General features: G+C 48.1%; 1 protein-coding gene across 1 annotated transcript in view; it reads left to right on the forward strand.

Annotated features, from left to right (window-relative positions):
• Nucleotides 1–1,122: 1,122 nt before the first annotated feature.
• COL16A1 (collagen type XVI alpha 1 chain) overlaps nucleotides 1,123–16,816 on the forward strand; it is a 184,617-nt gene continuing 168,923 nt past the window's right edge. Inside the window, exon 1 of the mRNA XM_084873026.1 lies at nucleotides 1,123–1,137. The gene's annotated coding sequence lies outside the window, so the exon portion shown is untranslated. The remainder of the gene's footprint in view (nucleotides 1,138–16,816) is intronic.

Below are 16,816 nucleotides of genomic sequence, written 5' to 3' on the forward strand. Positions count from 1 at the left end.
AGCCCTTCACCCTCACATGCTTTTATTTATTTACTTATTTATTTATTTATATTAATTTTAATCCTTACCTGAGGGTGTGTTTATTGATTTTTAAATTTTAATTATTATTACTTAATATTTTTATTGATTTTAGAGAGGAAGGGAGAAGGGGAGAGAGAGAGAACCATCAATGTGACAGAGAAACTGTGATTGGTTACCCCCAGTGAGGACCAAACCTGAAATCCAGGTGTGTGCCCTGGCCCGGAATCGAACCTGTGACCTTTTGGTGTACAGGACGATGCTCCAACACACTGAGCCACCGTGGCCAGGCTTCTCCCATGCCTTTAAGTGACTATTTAATACATTCTGCTCTCTTCTCAGCCTCCCACACCTCCTCCTCATTTCACTCTCAGCAGTGACCTGTCTCACAGTGATTCACTGGATTTTTCCCATCAGCAAACAAACACTGTGATTTCTCCCATCTTCTAAGATAAAACACAATAAACACTTTAAGCTGGGTTTTCTCGGCCAGCGATCATCCCGTTGTAAACAAACTCACCTCTGCAGCCAGCTCCCCCAGAGTGTGTTTTGTCCTTGCTCTCCATCTGCTCCCCCCGCACCCCCAGCTCCACCCCGGTCTCTGCTAAACCCTCTCCGAGGAGCTCTTCTCTCTCACCGCTCACTGATCACCTCCATTCACCTTACCTGGCCCATCCGCAGCACTGGACACAGCTAACCACTCTTTCTTCTTGGAGACTCGGCTCCCAGGACATCCTTCCTCTGGGGTTTCCTCCTGACCCCTTGTGATCTGGGGGCGGGGGAGGGGCCCTGTTAATCACAGGTTCCCAGCTATGACAGTGGGGACTGTAACCCACCCCACCATTCATTTGACATAGTTTCTGCAAATGCTGACTCTGACTAATATGTAGCTTATAGATCAACAGCATCTATACTAATAAAAGGGTAATATGCAAATTGGTCAGGATGCCCTCACAGTAATGACCGAACAGCAGGCTGCATGGGGCAACCAGGCTGGCAGGCAGGGCAGTGAGGGGCAACCAGGCCAGCTTGGGGTCAGTTGGGGGCATCCAGGCTGGCAGGGAGGCAGAGACAGCAAGGGAGGGCAGATGGGGGGCAACCAGGCCGGCAGGCAGGTAAGTAATTAGGAGCCAGTGGTTGTGAGAGGGATGTCCAACATTGGAGAGAGTGCAGGCTGGGCTGAGGGGTTTCCCCCCCCTCGCCCCCCCATGAATTTTGTACATTGAGCCTCTAGTGTTTGCATAAGAATCCTAGGAACTAACTTCAGGAGATACAGGCTCTGGCCTTCAGCTATCCCAGTTCCTGGAGATTTGCTGACCTTCAAACGTAGAACAAGATGAGGGAGAGCAGGCTGACCACACCAGACCACCACTTGACCGGTTTTGAGATCCCTATCGGCGTGGACAGTGCTGGTCTGCATGCAGAGAACTCTCACCCCCTCCCTTGATTTCTTCGTTCTGCTCTGCCTCTCCCTCCTTATAAACCTCTGCCTGGGCTGAGACGTGGAGACGGGCTTTGTGACGAGAGTCCCCCTTCTCCTCAGGTGACCGGCACTGGAATAAACCTCTTTCCTTCTCCACCAGCATCTGCTGAGTGAGCTGGTTTCCGTGGCGGCGGGCGGCAGAACATGGGTTCCTCACGGGCAGCACAGCCACGGAGCGGAGCACGTGGCCCGGCAGCCCGGCCTGCCACTGGCTGAGCCTGCGACCCGGGCTGGGTAAGCAGTCAGGAGGCTTTGTTGTTGTTACATTATAATTAACAGGACAGGTGCACTCTTCCTCATGTTTTTTTTAATGTCTTTATTGATTAAGATATTACATATGTATCCTTATCCCCCCATTACTCCCCCATCCCCCCTGTTGTCTGCGTCCATTGGTTAGGCTTATACGCATGCATACAAGTCCTTTGGTTGATCTCACCCCCTTACCCCCATCAGAGGTGAAGGCTGTCGGTGGGGGTCACCTCTGAGGTCACACAGAGGCTGTGTAACATGGGGGCATGAAGCCAACATATGAGTAAAGGAAGAGAGAGGGAGAGGGAGAGAGAGCGATGGGGGAGAATCCTGCTGTACTTTAATAGACTTTCAAACCTTTTGTTTGATTATCGGTCTGTTCAGCTTTCTCCTTCTTGAGGCAATTTTGGTAATTTGTATGTTGGTGGATTGTTATCATCCTGTGCACTTACGTGATTGTTGTCATAATTTCATTTTTAAGTTCTTTAAGCCACTCTATATCCATAGTTATATCTCCTTTTTCCTTCTCTTGCTTCCTCCCTACTAGTGATTTAAAATTTTTTTCAAAGAACCAGTTTTAATTTACGCCTTTAACTGCTTTTTATTTCTTTTCTTTCTGCTTCATTACTTTACTTTTATTAATTTTCTTCTACTTTTTTTCTCTTTCTAGGTCTCAGGTTGCATGTTTTAGTTCATGTGTTTTCAGCATTTTTATTTTTTAATTTATTTTAAAAAAAATACATTTTATTGATTTAAAAAAATATATTTTATTGATTTTGTACAGAGAGGAAGGGAGAGAGATAGAGAGTTAGAAACATCGATGAGAGTCATCGATCAGCTGCCTCTTGCACACCCCCTAGTGGGGATATGCCCGCAACCAAGGTACATGCCCTTGACTGGAATTGAACCCGGGACCCTTCAGTCTCTAAGCCGATGCTCTATCCATTGAGCCAAACCGGTCTCGGCTGTTTTCAGCATTTTTAAACAAATAAAATAACTTGAAGTTATAAATTACCTTCTAAATAAAGATGACTGTACCCAATAAGTTTTGCTATAAAGGGTTTTTCTTTTCCTTAATTTGATGATTATAGTTTCTGTTTTTATTTCTTTATCCAGGTATTTTCCTCTACCCCCTTTATCTGGCTAATTCTTACTTGTTCATCAGATGTCAGCTTAGACATTATTCCTCAGGAAAGTATTCCTGATTGCCCCCAAGTCAGGTGAGGGCTGCTTCCTGTAGGATGGACACTTGCTCCTTAATGTACATCCCGAGCCACCACTCTCACTTCCTCACCAGAATATACGTTCCTGAGGGCAGGGACGGTATTTATCTTCTTCACTGTTTCGATATGTGTTTATTAAATGAATGACGGAGAAATGATTAGTAGGGAGAATGCAAAATAGGGCCGCTCTTTGAGAGGGACCTTGGCAATACTTAAAAAAATAAAAATCCATGATGACTTATATATTTACCTTCGGTCCCATTTCCAGGTCCTAATCCAAAAACATGCTGGGGAAAAACGTTAGAATGATTTATGCACAAGGTTATTCATTGTGGCATTGTTTGAGATAAGAAAAAGTTGGAAACCATCCAAATGGCTATCATGAGGAGCCTGGCTGAGCAAGCCGTGGTCCGTGGGCACAGCAGGACGCTCTCCGGCTGTGAGGAGAGCCGGCAGGTGCAGGGAAATGGTCTCCCAGGGAGACTGTTCAGTGGGAAACACAGGCGAGCTGCCTTTTGTGTAAGCGTGGGGCGGGAGGCGGCATGAATACGTATACGAATTGTTTACCGTCGCAGAAAGAACACGGGAGGAATAAGCAGAAGAGCTCCCACAGAAACAGACGAATAATAAAAAAGATTGTTTGTGGGGAAAGGATGGGGCGGAGGGACAGTGACAGGAGCCAAATTTTCTAAATCACATGATGTGACTTTAGAATCAGATAATTATTTTACACATTTAGAAAACGGCATCCAATAAAAAAGAAAGAAGAAGACGCATCTCTAAGATTTGAAAACAATCTGAAATGAAGGACTTGAATGTGTATCAGGTGGGCAATATAATAATAATCTCAAGTGTCTTTACAATATATTGACTGAACATACTTTAATAAATATTTTTTCTTTTTAAAAAAATACATTTTATTGACGTTTTACAGAGAGGAAGGGAGAGAGTTAGAAACATCAGTGAGAGAAAAACATCCCTCAGCTGCCTTCTGCACACTCCCTACTGGGGATGTACCTGCAACCAAGGTACATGCACTTGATGGAATCAAACCTGGGACCCTCAATCCGCAGGCCAACGCTCTATCCGCTGAGCCAAACCAGTTAGGGCAATATTTTTGTCTTTTTTTAAATAAATATTTTCTGGACTAAAAGAGCTGCAAAGAAATCTCAAAAATTCATTTGGAAGACATAAACTATTTTATATAATCATCAAGATAATGTAAACAAATAATTATGTTAATGGTAGAATCCAAGATTTTCAGTGTATAAGAAAAGAGAAGTGAGGAGAAGATAAAAAGTTAAGTAAAAATTCTGAAATCTTAACATTTGAAATATTTGCTAAAAATCATTCTTTTGGTTTTTCTGTTAAAAAAATATGTATTTTCCAGCTCTGTTCACTGAAAGACTTAGAAGCAATGATAACCTGCCACCAATGAGGACGGCTAGTGTCAAGGTTGTGTCCGCGAATTTCCAAGATCAAGGGCTCTTCGGAGGAATGGTTGATTCCGGTCTGGAGCCAGAAATAGACAGTGTGGCCTGGGACATCTTATTGGGTCAGAAATCAAGGACATTGTCAAAGGGTAATGAGATCACATCCAAAAGACGTGTAGGAGCCAGCAAGAAGGGATGCCCACTGCTTAACGATGGAATAATTTGAGCATCAGAAAGAATTATGACTGATAATGATTGAAACACACTGAATAGAGAAATATTCATTTGTTCATATTGATTCTGAGAAAGAGAGAGAGAGAGAACCTTAAAGTAAACAAATACCATTGGCAGTAACTATGGCACAGTTCCTCATCCTGAGAATTAGCAATGAAAAGGAAGGAATTAAAGCTTTCTCCTCTCATTCTTCTATTTCATCTGAATTTAAAAGTTCTAGTTTATGAGGGAAAGTTCCTTACTAAAGAAAATTCCAACTAATAAATGTGAAAGAATATATATATTTGCAACCCTTAATACAATAATGGGTCCGGGCAATAATCACCAGTCGATGAAATGATTATATGAAAGGTTTATAATGGAAGCATCAGATTGTCACTCTGCCCGGGCCCGCTGATCAGTCACCCCACGGATGTGATGCTGTAGGATGTGCACAGCCCCTCCTATGAAGGATCTGCCTTAGTTTGGATTCTCCCCCAACACAGACCCCAAGGAGAGGATTTGGGTGCCAGTAAGTTTATGGGGGAGATGATCCCAAGGAGTATCTCTAAGGGAGTGGGGAGGTGAGGCAGGGAAGTAAGAAAGCCAATAAAAAGTGAATTAATGTGGGGGTCACCACTCAGGTAACGGAGGCCACTTCCTCTGGGGACCCCTGAGACTGTGAAGAACATGCCAGAAACTCCTCTGACAGGCAAGGAAGCTGGGGTATTGAGCCACCAACTCCTACCCTGCCCCGATCGGAGGCCGCTCCGGGGGTATGACTATCCGGCCCCTCTCGGCTCCAGGAGATGCTCTCAGGTTGCAAGACTCAGAAGAACGTTGGTCCAGCACGTCGGCAAGTGCCCTCCAGGACTGGCTGAGAGCGTTAGCTGGGCGCCACACACCCGGGATGGTGCCTCGCCAGAAGAGTTGAACTTGGGGCCGACTTTTCTCTACAGAAAACACAGGAGAGAGAGGAACAAGGTGGGCGATACCACAAAGAAACGAGCAGAGGAACCCAGAGGGGGCACATTCTGTAGGACGATGATTTTTTTTATCCATGGGTGTTCTCTGAGCTGGTAATGCAACCACCGGGCTCAGCTCCCTGGAGTCCCTTTAGGAACCCTGAGGGATGGGCCTCCGAATTGTTCCATTTCAGGCCAGAAAGCGGAGGCATCTATCCAGGACCCCGGCCCCCACGTTGAGGGTTGCCCTGGGGACATCAGCTTCCAGCATTTCCAAATGGTGCCTCCTCGGGGCCCAGTGGGCTTCGGAAGTGAAAGAGAGATCCCTGGGCAGAAGAGGAGAGGGAAGCCAGAGGCCCTTTGGGAAGGGGGTGGGAACAAGCTGCATGCAACTAGCTGCCACTGGGCACAGGGGATGCTGGGAGGGACACCGCCAGCGTCTGTACGTGTCTTAGTGGGTCTCACCTGGATTCAAAACAAGTTCCTCGCCTGCCGGGGGCCTCCAGCAGATGCCCCCGCCTCCGGCGGGCACCGGGATGTCTCTGTGCGGGCCGTAGCCGATGTGCGCGCCCTCCGTGGGGCGTGACCGCGGTTTGTCCCCCCAGCCTTGCTCTCAGGAGTACCAGGTGTTTCTCAGAGCGTCTGTGCTGGGGGCAGCCCATTTCCTCCTCACAGACGTGCGCTCTGCAGACACTCAAGCTCAACCCTGTCACTTCCTTGCTTACATGAGAAACAGCCACAGAGGGTTCCTGAGATGCTGGGATGGGACTGGAGGATGGGTTGACGGAGGTACTGAGGGCCTGATGGGGGTGTGATGGGAGGGAAAGGGGGGCAAAGGCTGGGGCCCTCCACAGGCGTCGACAGTGCCTGGCCTCTGTCCTGGGTCCCTGTCATGGTCACCGTCTCTCCTGTCTCTCTCCCCTCTCCCCCCTCTGTCTCTCCCTCTCTCCTGTCCATCCCTGTGTCTCACCCACCTCAGTGCTGGTTTTTCTACCAGGGGCCCTCTTTCTGCTTCTGCCTCTCACCTCTCCCTCTAACGCCAGTGTTCTTTGTATCCCTCCTCCTCCTTCAGAACAGCTTTCTGCCTTCTCATAAGGATCCAGTTAAAAAACCATATGAAAAGATTTTAATCACAAACGTACTATAAAGAGACATTGAAAGTTGGATAGAGGAAAGAATTAATAATTCCTTCATTCTAACTCAGAAGCTGTGGTCAATTTTGGTTATTTCCTTTCAGTCTTTTTAAAATGAGTTTTTGAATATCTCATCCTATTCTTGGATTTTATATTCTGCTTTTTAATCTTTTTTTTTTCTTTTCTTTTCTTTTTTTTTTTCCTGGAAGGGAGAGTGAAAAAGAGAGAAACATTGATGAGAGAGAAAAATATTGATCCGTTGCCTCCTGCATGCTCCCTGACTGGGATTGAACAGCTCCCTTTTGGTGTTTGGGATGATGCTCCAACCAACGGAGCCGCAGTGGCCACGGTGTGCTTTTTATTGCTGGAGCCGGTTTGGCTCAGTGGATAGAGCGTCGGCCTGGGGACTGAAAGGTCCCGGGTTCGATTCTGGTCAAGGGCATGTGCCTTGGTTGCAAGTACATCTCCAGTCGGGGGTGTGCAGGAGGCAGCTGAATTGATGTTTCTCTTTGATCAATGTTTCTAGCTCTCTATCCCTCTCCCTTCCTCTCTGTAAAAAGAAGTCAATAAAATATATATTTAAAAAAAAAGCAAGCTATGAAATTTTTATTAAAATGTTTCTTACATACCATTATATTGGCTGGGCAAAGATATTTGTTGTGGGCCGATTGTGGCCCGTGGGCCACGAGTTTGACATGCTTGGCCTACATGGTCTGCCTGCCCACTCCACCTCCTACCCAGAACCCTGGTGTTCCCCTACTAGACCCCTCTTCCCTGTCCCCAGGACTCTGCTCCAGCACATGGCTTCCTGACTTTCCTGAACACACTGGGCATGCTCCATCCTCAGGGCCTCCGCAGTGGCTGTTCCCACGGCCTGCAATGTCTTGTCCCAAAAGTTTGCATGGACTACTTCTCAACACCGTTAAGGGTATCCTGAAGGCTCTCTCTCAGTCAAACAAGAGACAACCGTCCCACCCAATGGCAGCACCCCCAGCTGCACTCCCAACCGTGACCCAGCTTTTCCCTAAAGCAATGTTTCAAACAGCCCTACCGCACACATGTTCCACAGGCCCCTTTACTTGGGATTTTCTCACCATCCCCGAGTGCAGCATTTTGGTTGAGCGGAATTGCTGGTTTAAAGGTGAGCATTTAAAGGTGTACAATTAACATTTCTATGGAGCCATAACCGGTTTGGCTCAGTGGATAGAGCGTCGGCTCGCAGACTGAAAGGTCCCAGGCTCAATTCCGGTCAAGGGCATGTGTACCTTGGTTTCAAGCAAAACTCCAGTAGGAGGTGTGCAGGAGGCAACTGATCGATGTTTCTAACCCTCCCTTCCTGTCTATAAAAAAATCAATAAAATTTAAAACATTTCTATGGAATTGCCCAATGGCCCTTTACCAAGGGTTTGCCAATGGCATAAGACAGTGCTTTACAATGCTTATCTGCCTTTTTAATTTTTGCAGATTTGCTAAGCCCAAAGTATCGTATTATCTTAATTTGCATTCCCTAATTAGAACTGACACTGAACATCTTTTCACATATTTATTAGAGGTTTGTATTTCCTCTGTGAATTTTATTTTTCATATCCCATGCCCACATTTCTGTTAGATTATTGGTCTATTTTTTGCTGATTTATAGGAGCTTTTTAAAAATATACTGTATTGTGGATCTGTTTAGGCAGGGTAGATTTTACCATTATCTAGTTCTAATCAAATACAGGTTGCAGGGGGGCCGGGTGTGTGTGTGTGTATGTGTGTGTCTTTCCTTCCATACTACCACCTTCTCTACGGTGTAAAGATGCCAGTGAAGACCTGAATGGCTAATGTGGCTGTCAGACAAAAGGTCCCGGGATCTGCTGGTGACAGCCCGTCCCCGGGAAGCTGCTGGTTGTGGTGATGACGGGGTTTGGCAGCCTCTGGGCACTGACTCTCTTCCCCTCCGTGTGGTCCTGCAGGTCAGTTCCTTATCCCTGGCCCCTGACCTCTTCCAAGGTCATGCTGCACCCCACTGGCTTTTGATCCCGGTGGCACGTGGTCTGGGCCTCCCCCGGTGGCACGTGGTCTGGGCTGGCTCTGTTCTCTTTTCATAAGATAATTAAGGCGTAAACTCTATCTCCAGCTTTCTTCGCTCCTTCCCCTTAATTTTCAAGAGGATTTTCTCCTCTCAGCAAAAACAGCCTCTTGCAAATCAAAGGCTCTGCCTTTCAAAAGCGTGGCTTCTGATGTGGGCTTCAGCTGACTATCTGGGAATTTTAAAAACAACGACATCTGAATGCTGGCTGTTTCTCTCACTTTATATTCCTGCTACAAAGGCACGAATTCTCCTGGAGGTAAATGCAACCTCCGATTGATGTGCGGAAGTGGGAGAAATAAAAGCGGCGGTTTATTTTGAGGTATGCTCTTGCTGCATTCCTGTGTGTCTGTGGCAGATTTGCTCTCCCAGGCTATATTAACTTTGCTCACATAGTCTTCTGTCATTCAGAAGTCAAATGACTTTAAAAAAATATATTTTTATTGATTTCAGAGAGGAAGAGAGAGGGAAAGAGAGGTGGAAACATCAATGATGAGAGAGAATCATTGATCGGCTGCCTCCTGCACACCCCCCACTGGGAATAGAGCCCACAACCAGGCATGTGTCCTGACAGGGAATCAAACCTTGACCTCCTGGTTCATAGGTCAAAGCTCAATCACTGAGCCATGCCAGCCGGGCAGAAGTTAAATGTGTGTGTGTGTTTAAAAAAAATAATATATATATATATATATATATATATATATATATATATATATATATATATATATATATATATATATATATATATTTGTTTCAGAGAGAAAGAGAGAGAGATAGAAACAGCAATGATGCAGGAGAATCATTGATTGGCTGCCTCCTGCATGCCCCCCACTGAGGGAATGGTGCCGGAGCATGTGCCCTTGGCCAGAATTGAACCTGGGACCCTTTAGTCTGCAAGCTGAAGCTCTATCCACTGAACCAAACTGGCTAGGGCAGAAGTTAGATATTTTTATGTCATCAGACCTAACTACCTTTTTTATTTTTTTTAATGCTTTTATGGTTTTAAATTTTTTATTTATTGCTTTTTAGAGAGAAAGGGAGAGAGATAGAGAGAAAGGGAAATATCAATCCATTGTTCCAATTATTTATGCAATCATTGGTTGATTCTTGTTTTTGCCCTGACAGAGATTGAACCTGCAACCTTGGTGTACTGGAGACGATGCTCTAACCATCCAGGCCCAGTGTGCCGCACTCAGCACATCCAGGGGTGAACCTGAGGGGGAGGGCGGGGAGCATGGTGGTGAAGGATTAAAGACAGACGAGGGAATAAAGCTGGGGCTAGGTAGGACACTGCTCTCGGATGGAGAGACAGTGGCCCAGCCTGCAAGCTGAGTCTTTATTATAGCAGATTCCCGGAGGCAAAGCAAGGGCGTGGTCAAGATGTTTACAATGTTCTTGCAGGTTTGGAATCTACTCAATTACATGCACCTGAACTCTATCAAGCTTTGTTTTGGCAGCACTTGCTGCACCTCCCTCGGCCGATATCACTTAGCCACCTGGGACCACAGGTTCGGACCATAAGGCCAAGCTTACAACTATAGCCTTTGGCTATGATTATGCTGGGAGGGCTTTGCCCTCCGAGCTGGGACCTGCACATGGCTTTGCCATGATAGGACTGTGCTCTCTCATTAGTCCGAGACTTGAACTTGTCTAAACGCTGTAGGTGGTGTTTCTTTCTTCTTTATTTTTTGTTAATCTTCTCCTGAGGGTATTTTTCCATTGCTTTTAGGTAGAGTGGAAGTGAGGGAAGGTGAGAGAGAGAGAGAGAGAGAGAGAGAGAGAGAGAGAGAGAGAAAGAGAGAGAGAAACATTGATGTAAGAGATTGGTTGCCTCCCATACCCACCCTGATCAGGGCTGGGGATCAAACCTACAACCCAGACACGTGCCTGCCATTGACTGGGAATCAAATCCTTGACCCTTTGGGTTTTCAGGCCGACACTCTAACCATTGAGCACACTGGCCAGGACAGGGTTGTATTTCTTACTTTTCATTCTTTAAATCAAAGGCACTTTGTATGTGTGTCTGGTGTGGGGTAAAGGTCAAATTTTATATTTTTCACATTGGGGAGCCATTTGACCTAATGCCGTTGATTAAATAGCCTATATTTTCCTCATAGATGCAAATATGCTATACTTATGATAATAGACACTTACATAGCATATGGAATTCCTCTTGTTTTACAAGCATTTTTATTTATGGCTTGATGGTTCCTTCTCATTTTTACTCATTAATTTATTTTTCTTGTGGGAGAGAGAAGAATGGGGAGTTATTGTGTAATGGCTGCAGAGTTTAAGTTGGGGATAACAAAAAAGTCCAGGAGATGGATGGTCCTGATGGTTGCACAACCATTTAAATACACTTATGTCTTGAACCGTATCCTTAAAAACAGTGAAAGTGGTAAATTATGTGCATTTTATTATGTCGATATTCTATTCTTTTGTATATTTCCTTCCAGTTTAACTTGAGAAAATCAGCTTGTCGAATTCTATGAAAATGCCTTTGCTATTCTGATGGAAAGCACATTGACTGTCTCCATTACTCCGGGGAGAACGGACATCTTGACAACACCGAGTCTTTCCGCCCAGGAGCTCAGGTGCCTCTCCACTTCTTCAGATCTGCTTTTATGTCCTTCGGTCAAGGCTTATAATCTTATTCATATCAGTTTATTCCTAGACGTAGGGTGGCTTTACTCGCCTCTGTGGATGGAATGGCGAGTCGAGCCCAGGAGGGGTCACTTCGGCCTGTGGCCAGCCCAGCCCTGGGATGAAGGACTGGGTGCAGGAGACATGGGACAGGAAGTAAATCGCGTGAGCCATTTCTCTGAGAGCCTCTGCGTGAGGCAGCCGGTGGATGATCCAAGCGAGCTGGGCTGAGCTGGGCTGAGCTGGGCTGAGCTGAGCTGGGCTGGGCTGGGCTGAGCTGGGCTGAGCTGGGCTGAGCTGGGCTGAGCTGGGCTGGGCTGAGCTGAGCTGGGCTGGGCTGGGCTGAGCTGAGCTGGGCTGGGCTGGGCTGAGCGGAGCTGAGATGAGGGGCAGGGCCGCAGGGTCCCGGGGAGGGAACCTCCAGAATCAGAGAAGCCTGAGCTTATCCTCACAGGGGCAGGGAGAGGGAGAAGCGGAAATGCTGGGGTTGGATGGAAGCTCAACGCAAACACGGAGGTGGCTAACACGCCTCTGTCCTTCTGCAGAGCAGACGGTGGCGTAGAGGCCAGGAGACCCCAATCTGAACCCTGACCCCGTCACTCACCAGCTGTGTGGCCTTGGGCCCATTCCGTAGCTTCTCAGAAACCCTGTGTCTGCACCGGTGAAATAAGGGTACATTCTAAGTATATATTTAGTTGTTTGATTATTGGTCTGTCTCTCACTGGACTGGAACTTCACATGGTCAGGGACCACATGGTTTGGTTCATGAATGTCCAGGGCTGCTGCCAGCCCATGCGGTGTTCCTGAGGGACGTTAGAACGTGGCATCCTTTTGAGCAGACGCGGCTCTGGGAGCCCACCGTTTGGTGATGGGCCCGTGGGCTGGATCCTGGGCCCACTGGGCCCTCCACTGGGTGCCCTGTGCAGTGAGGGCCCTGCCTGGTGTGTACGAGTGCTGAGCACACAGAGGCCGAGCACAGGGAGGTGCTCGGGAAATGTACTGAATAAACAGATGATTAGATGTGGGGGTTAGAGAGAAGGTGAGGGGAGAGGGGATTTCTGGGAAGCCCCGAGGGGTTCTCATTTGTGCTAAAAAAAAAAAAGAAAAAAGAAAAAAAAGTCCTCTGCTTCCAGTACAGAATGACTTGGAGTTTTCCAAGGGCTTTATCTCTTGCATTTCTGAAGGGGATGGCTAGTATCACCCAGGTTGCAGCGCTTACAGGAATGGCAATCTGCTGATCTGGTTTGGGTAGACACACCAGGGTTTGTCTGCATGGACCTAGGGGCCTTCCAAGAGGCATCCACCCTCGGGGTGGAGAGAGCCTGACTGGCCATAGAGCCGTGAGCAATCCAGGGAGGCAGAGATAAAGCTAGGTAAAGAGTAACTGGGGAGGCTCTCCGAGGAAGGGCGTGAGGAGGAGCCAGACACGTCTGAAGAGCAGAGGAGAGTGTTCTAGGCAAAGGGGCAGAATGTGCAAAGGTCCTGAGGTCACTGTTGCCAAGGCACCCAGTGTCCCTGGGGAACCTTGGGGAGAAATAAGGGTCATAGTGAAGATGGGGGGAAAGGGCAGGTGCCTTCCCAAGGGTTTTTAATGCAACGAAGAGGCACAGAGATTCAGCCGGGTTGTTTCCTGGTATTGTTTGGGCAAAGCCATGGGTGTCGGCCCGTGGCAGGGTGGGGCTCTGATCCGTGGACTCTCTGGAGGGACAGGAGCTGAACTGCCTTCCTGAGACAGCATGGGCTGTTCTTTTGATTGTGTTTTGATTGCACAAGTGACATTTAAGGAGCACTAAAAGCAATATTTAAAGAGAAAGAAAAACCGCTGGATCCCGTCCATTTTACACAGCCGATGCCTCGGAAGGATGACTGGGCTTGGAGTCCCACCCGCCAGGGCTGGCATCCTTCTCTCCCAGCTCCTGGCTGTGCCCCTCGGCAGGCGAGGGCCCCTTCCCGTGCCTTCCTTGCCTTACTTAGAAAGGGGAACAGCTCCAGCCTGGCAGGGGTTTGGGGAGATGGGGGAATTAAGGGAGATTATGTGTGTAGAAGCCCTTGGCATAGAGTCTCCCTAAAAATTTCTCTTCTTTATCAAGGTAACTGTTTGCATTTTCTTGCATTTTTTCTGCCAAGCTTTTATCAAATCCACTCTGCACACTTGGTGACCATGCTTTAAATTTAATTTCACAGTCTGCCTGTAAACCGACGACAGCATAAGTACTTGTTTCAACATTTTCATAATTATTTAATGGCGAGACACCAGGCCACTGAATCAATGAATCATTAATTATGTACCATTCTTCGGCTACTGGGCCTTTTTGTAGTGTTATAAATAGTTCGGTATTGAATCCTGTTTCTTGTTGCCTTCATTTGTGTCTCATTTTACTTCTCCCGCTGAAGGTTGAACAGTCTTTCGTGTTTGCTTACTACTTCCGTTTCCGCGTTTGAATTGCCTGCCCATGAACTTTGTCCGGATATCTATCTCTCAGCAGCTCAGGTATTTTATGTCTGTGTGCGCGAAATCTTTACCTAACGCGGACATTAGCCACTTGCCATCCTCCCCACTTCCGGGTGACATTTTCATTTTAGATTTTAGTTATTTTTCTAAGATGCAGACTCTAAATGTTTTACCTATGAGTCTTGGCATTTGTGATTTCTCTGGTTGAGTTAATCATTTACCCAACAAAGTGTGTGAGCACCCAATTTTGTATAACAGATGCATGGAGAGGTGGTGGGGGGGCATACAGGACACCCTAGTTCCTAATTTCCAGAGCTCTTGGGTTAAGTTGGGGATATAGACATAAAAACAATCATACTATTGCCCAGAGAAGCACCCGAACGGCAAGGCTTGCAACAGGAGCAGCAGCCGACGGAGTTCTCTCTCGGTGCCAGGTCTCGCCCTCTCTCAGACCCCGTTCTGAGAATTTGCACACACTATCTCATGTAAACCTCACAGCAACTCTGTGACTTAAGATACCATAGCATTCCCATTTTACTGATGAAGAGGATGGTCCTAAGGCTAATTACACGACTTAACCAAGCTCCAACAGCTAGTAAGGGCTGAGGCCGGGGTTTGACATCAGCCCATGAGAATGTAGAGCTCTCCTGTTTTAGCACCATACCACCAGTCAGCCAGCTCAGGGAGTTTGCCGTGGTGACTGTGACGCTGAAAGGGATACAGTTGTGCGTCAAGGAGGGCCTCCGGGAGGCGCTGAATGAAGGCAGGAACGGAAAGGTGAAGGTGACTTCTTTAGGCAAAGGGCTGTGGAGGAGTGCATTCCATAGGGAGCAGCGTGGGGCTACAGTCTCCTGAGACGGTCCGTAGGCCAGTGGCCTCAAAGTGTAGGTGGCTCTTATAACCCCCACATTTGATTTATCTGTTTATTCACCCAGGCTCCATGTGAGGTGCTGGGAATACAGAGGTGAGCAAGATATTTGAGAGACCTGCCCCATGGAACTTGCACTCCTGGTCGGGGAAATAGGCGAGAAAGGAGATGTGTTGGATGCTTGTCCCCCATGGCTGTCCAACAGCTTCAGAAACCCCTGTCTACGTCTTGAATATTCCTTGTAGCTTGAGCTCCTCCTTCTCCGAACAGGAGCCAGCCTCCCTGGTGACGAGCGTGCAGGTGTGTGACCCGGTTTCCTCCGATCACACGCACCTGCCTGAGGACCGAGCAGGTGAGCTCTCTGTGGCGATGACTGCAGAGGGGCGGCCCTCTCGGTGGTCTGGGTGGTGGCGATTCTGCAGCTGCTGCTGCTGCTTCTTCTTCTTCTTCTTCTTCTTCTTCTTCTTCTTCTTCTTCTAAATATATTTCTTTATTGATTTTAGAGAGAAAGGGAGAGAGAGAGAGAGAGAAACATCAGTGAGAAGAGAATCATTGGTCGGCCACCCTCCTACATGTTCCCTACTGGGGATGGAGCCCGCAAGCCAGGCATGTGCCCCTGGCTGGAATCGAACCCGGCACCCTTCAGTCCGCAGGCCGGCGCTCTATCCACTGAGCCAAACCGGCCAGGACATCTGCAGCTGCTTCTTAGAAATGCTCCCGAAAGCTGCGTCTACAGGCTGCTTCTCCACCAGCCAAGGACTCTCACCACTTATGTGAATTCCTCTTCTCCGGAACCTGGCCAGACAGGACTCTGGTGTCTGCAAGCAGGAATGCTGATGAATAGGCAAACAAACAAACAAACAAATAAATACACACCGAGGGAAGTCAGGGTCTCCCAGGGTGGATCTGAGAGCCACAGGCGGGAGGTTGAGAGCCCAGAGGCCAGACTCTCATGCTCGGTGCTGCTGGACGGACACCCCGCCCAGCGGGGGCAGCCCAGAGGCTTGCTGGCACCCTGAGGTGAGCACCCGCCTTCCTCCTTTTGCGCTCAGCCTGGGCAGAGGGACACAGATCTGCCCATGGTGCCCTGGCCCCAGGCTCTTGATCTCTTGCAGGGACCACTGGACCGTCCTCCTCCCTGGAGGACTCCACGTGATGGGGTTGCATATTCTTATTAATGTCATTGTTGTGCAATTCTGAATCCATCTCGTGGTCAGCAGTGAGCTGGGGGCCGGGAAGGGAAGAGGGGAGACCCCATCAGTGAGTGTGGCCGTGAGGCTGTGAGCCGTCGGAGCTCCTCAGTCCACGTGGAGGAGCTGGGCCGGGGCCCCTGGAGGCCAGGCTAGGCCCTGTGACGGCACCGTGAAGAGAAGCCGCGGGAGGAAAACGGGGCCTCCCGTCCGCCACTGAGGATCTTCTTCAATCAAACCAGCATCCTGTCCTGGGGGGTGAGACAACGCTGCCAGAGCACCGAACGGTCAGGGAATGCCAGTCACCCAGAGATGGTCTGTCCGCTGGCAGGGCCAGCCTGCTAGCCGCTCGAGATGAGAGGTGCTTTTCTTGTTGGATGCTTTTTTTTTTTTTTTTGCATTTCCCAAGCCTGGCGGATCGATGGCTTACAAGCAGCTCCAATAAACTGGTTTCAGCTCTCACACAGGGAGGCGGCCCATTAGATGACTCAGGTTCCCATCAGGCGATGCTGCTGTCAGCGATTGCCGCCCACGACCTCTCCAGGCCCTCCACAGCCTGGTAAGGTCAGAGCTACTGCACCCATTTTATTTATTTATTTCTATTTATTTATTTACTTTTATTTTTTAATATATTTTATTGATTTTACACAGAGAGGAATTGAGAGTTAGAAACGTCGATGAGAAAGAAACACCAACTAGCTGCCTCTTGCACCCCCCCTCCCCCCCCCCCACTGGGGATGTGCCTGTAACCAATGTACATGCCCTTGACCGGAATCGAACCTGGGACCTTTCAGTCTGCAGGCCAAAGCTCTATCCACTGAGTCAAACCGGTTTCGGCACCTGTGCCCGTTTTAGAGATCTGCAAACCGAGGCTC

This window comes from Pipistrellus hanaki, assembly GCF_964339955.1.
Source record: "Pipistrellus hanaki genome assembly, chromosome: 2".
Taxonomy (NCBI): Eukaryota; Metazoa; Chordata; class Mammalia; order Chiroptera; family Vespertilionidae; genus Pipistrellus; species Pipistrellus hanaki.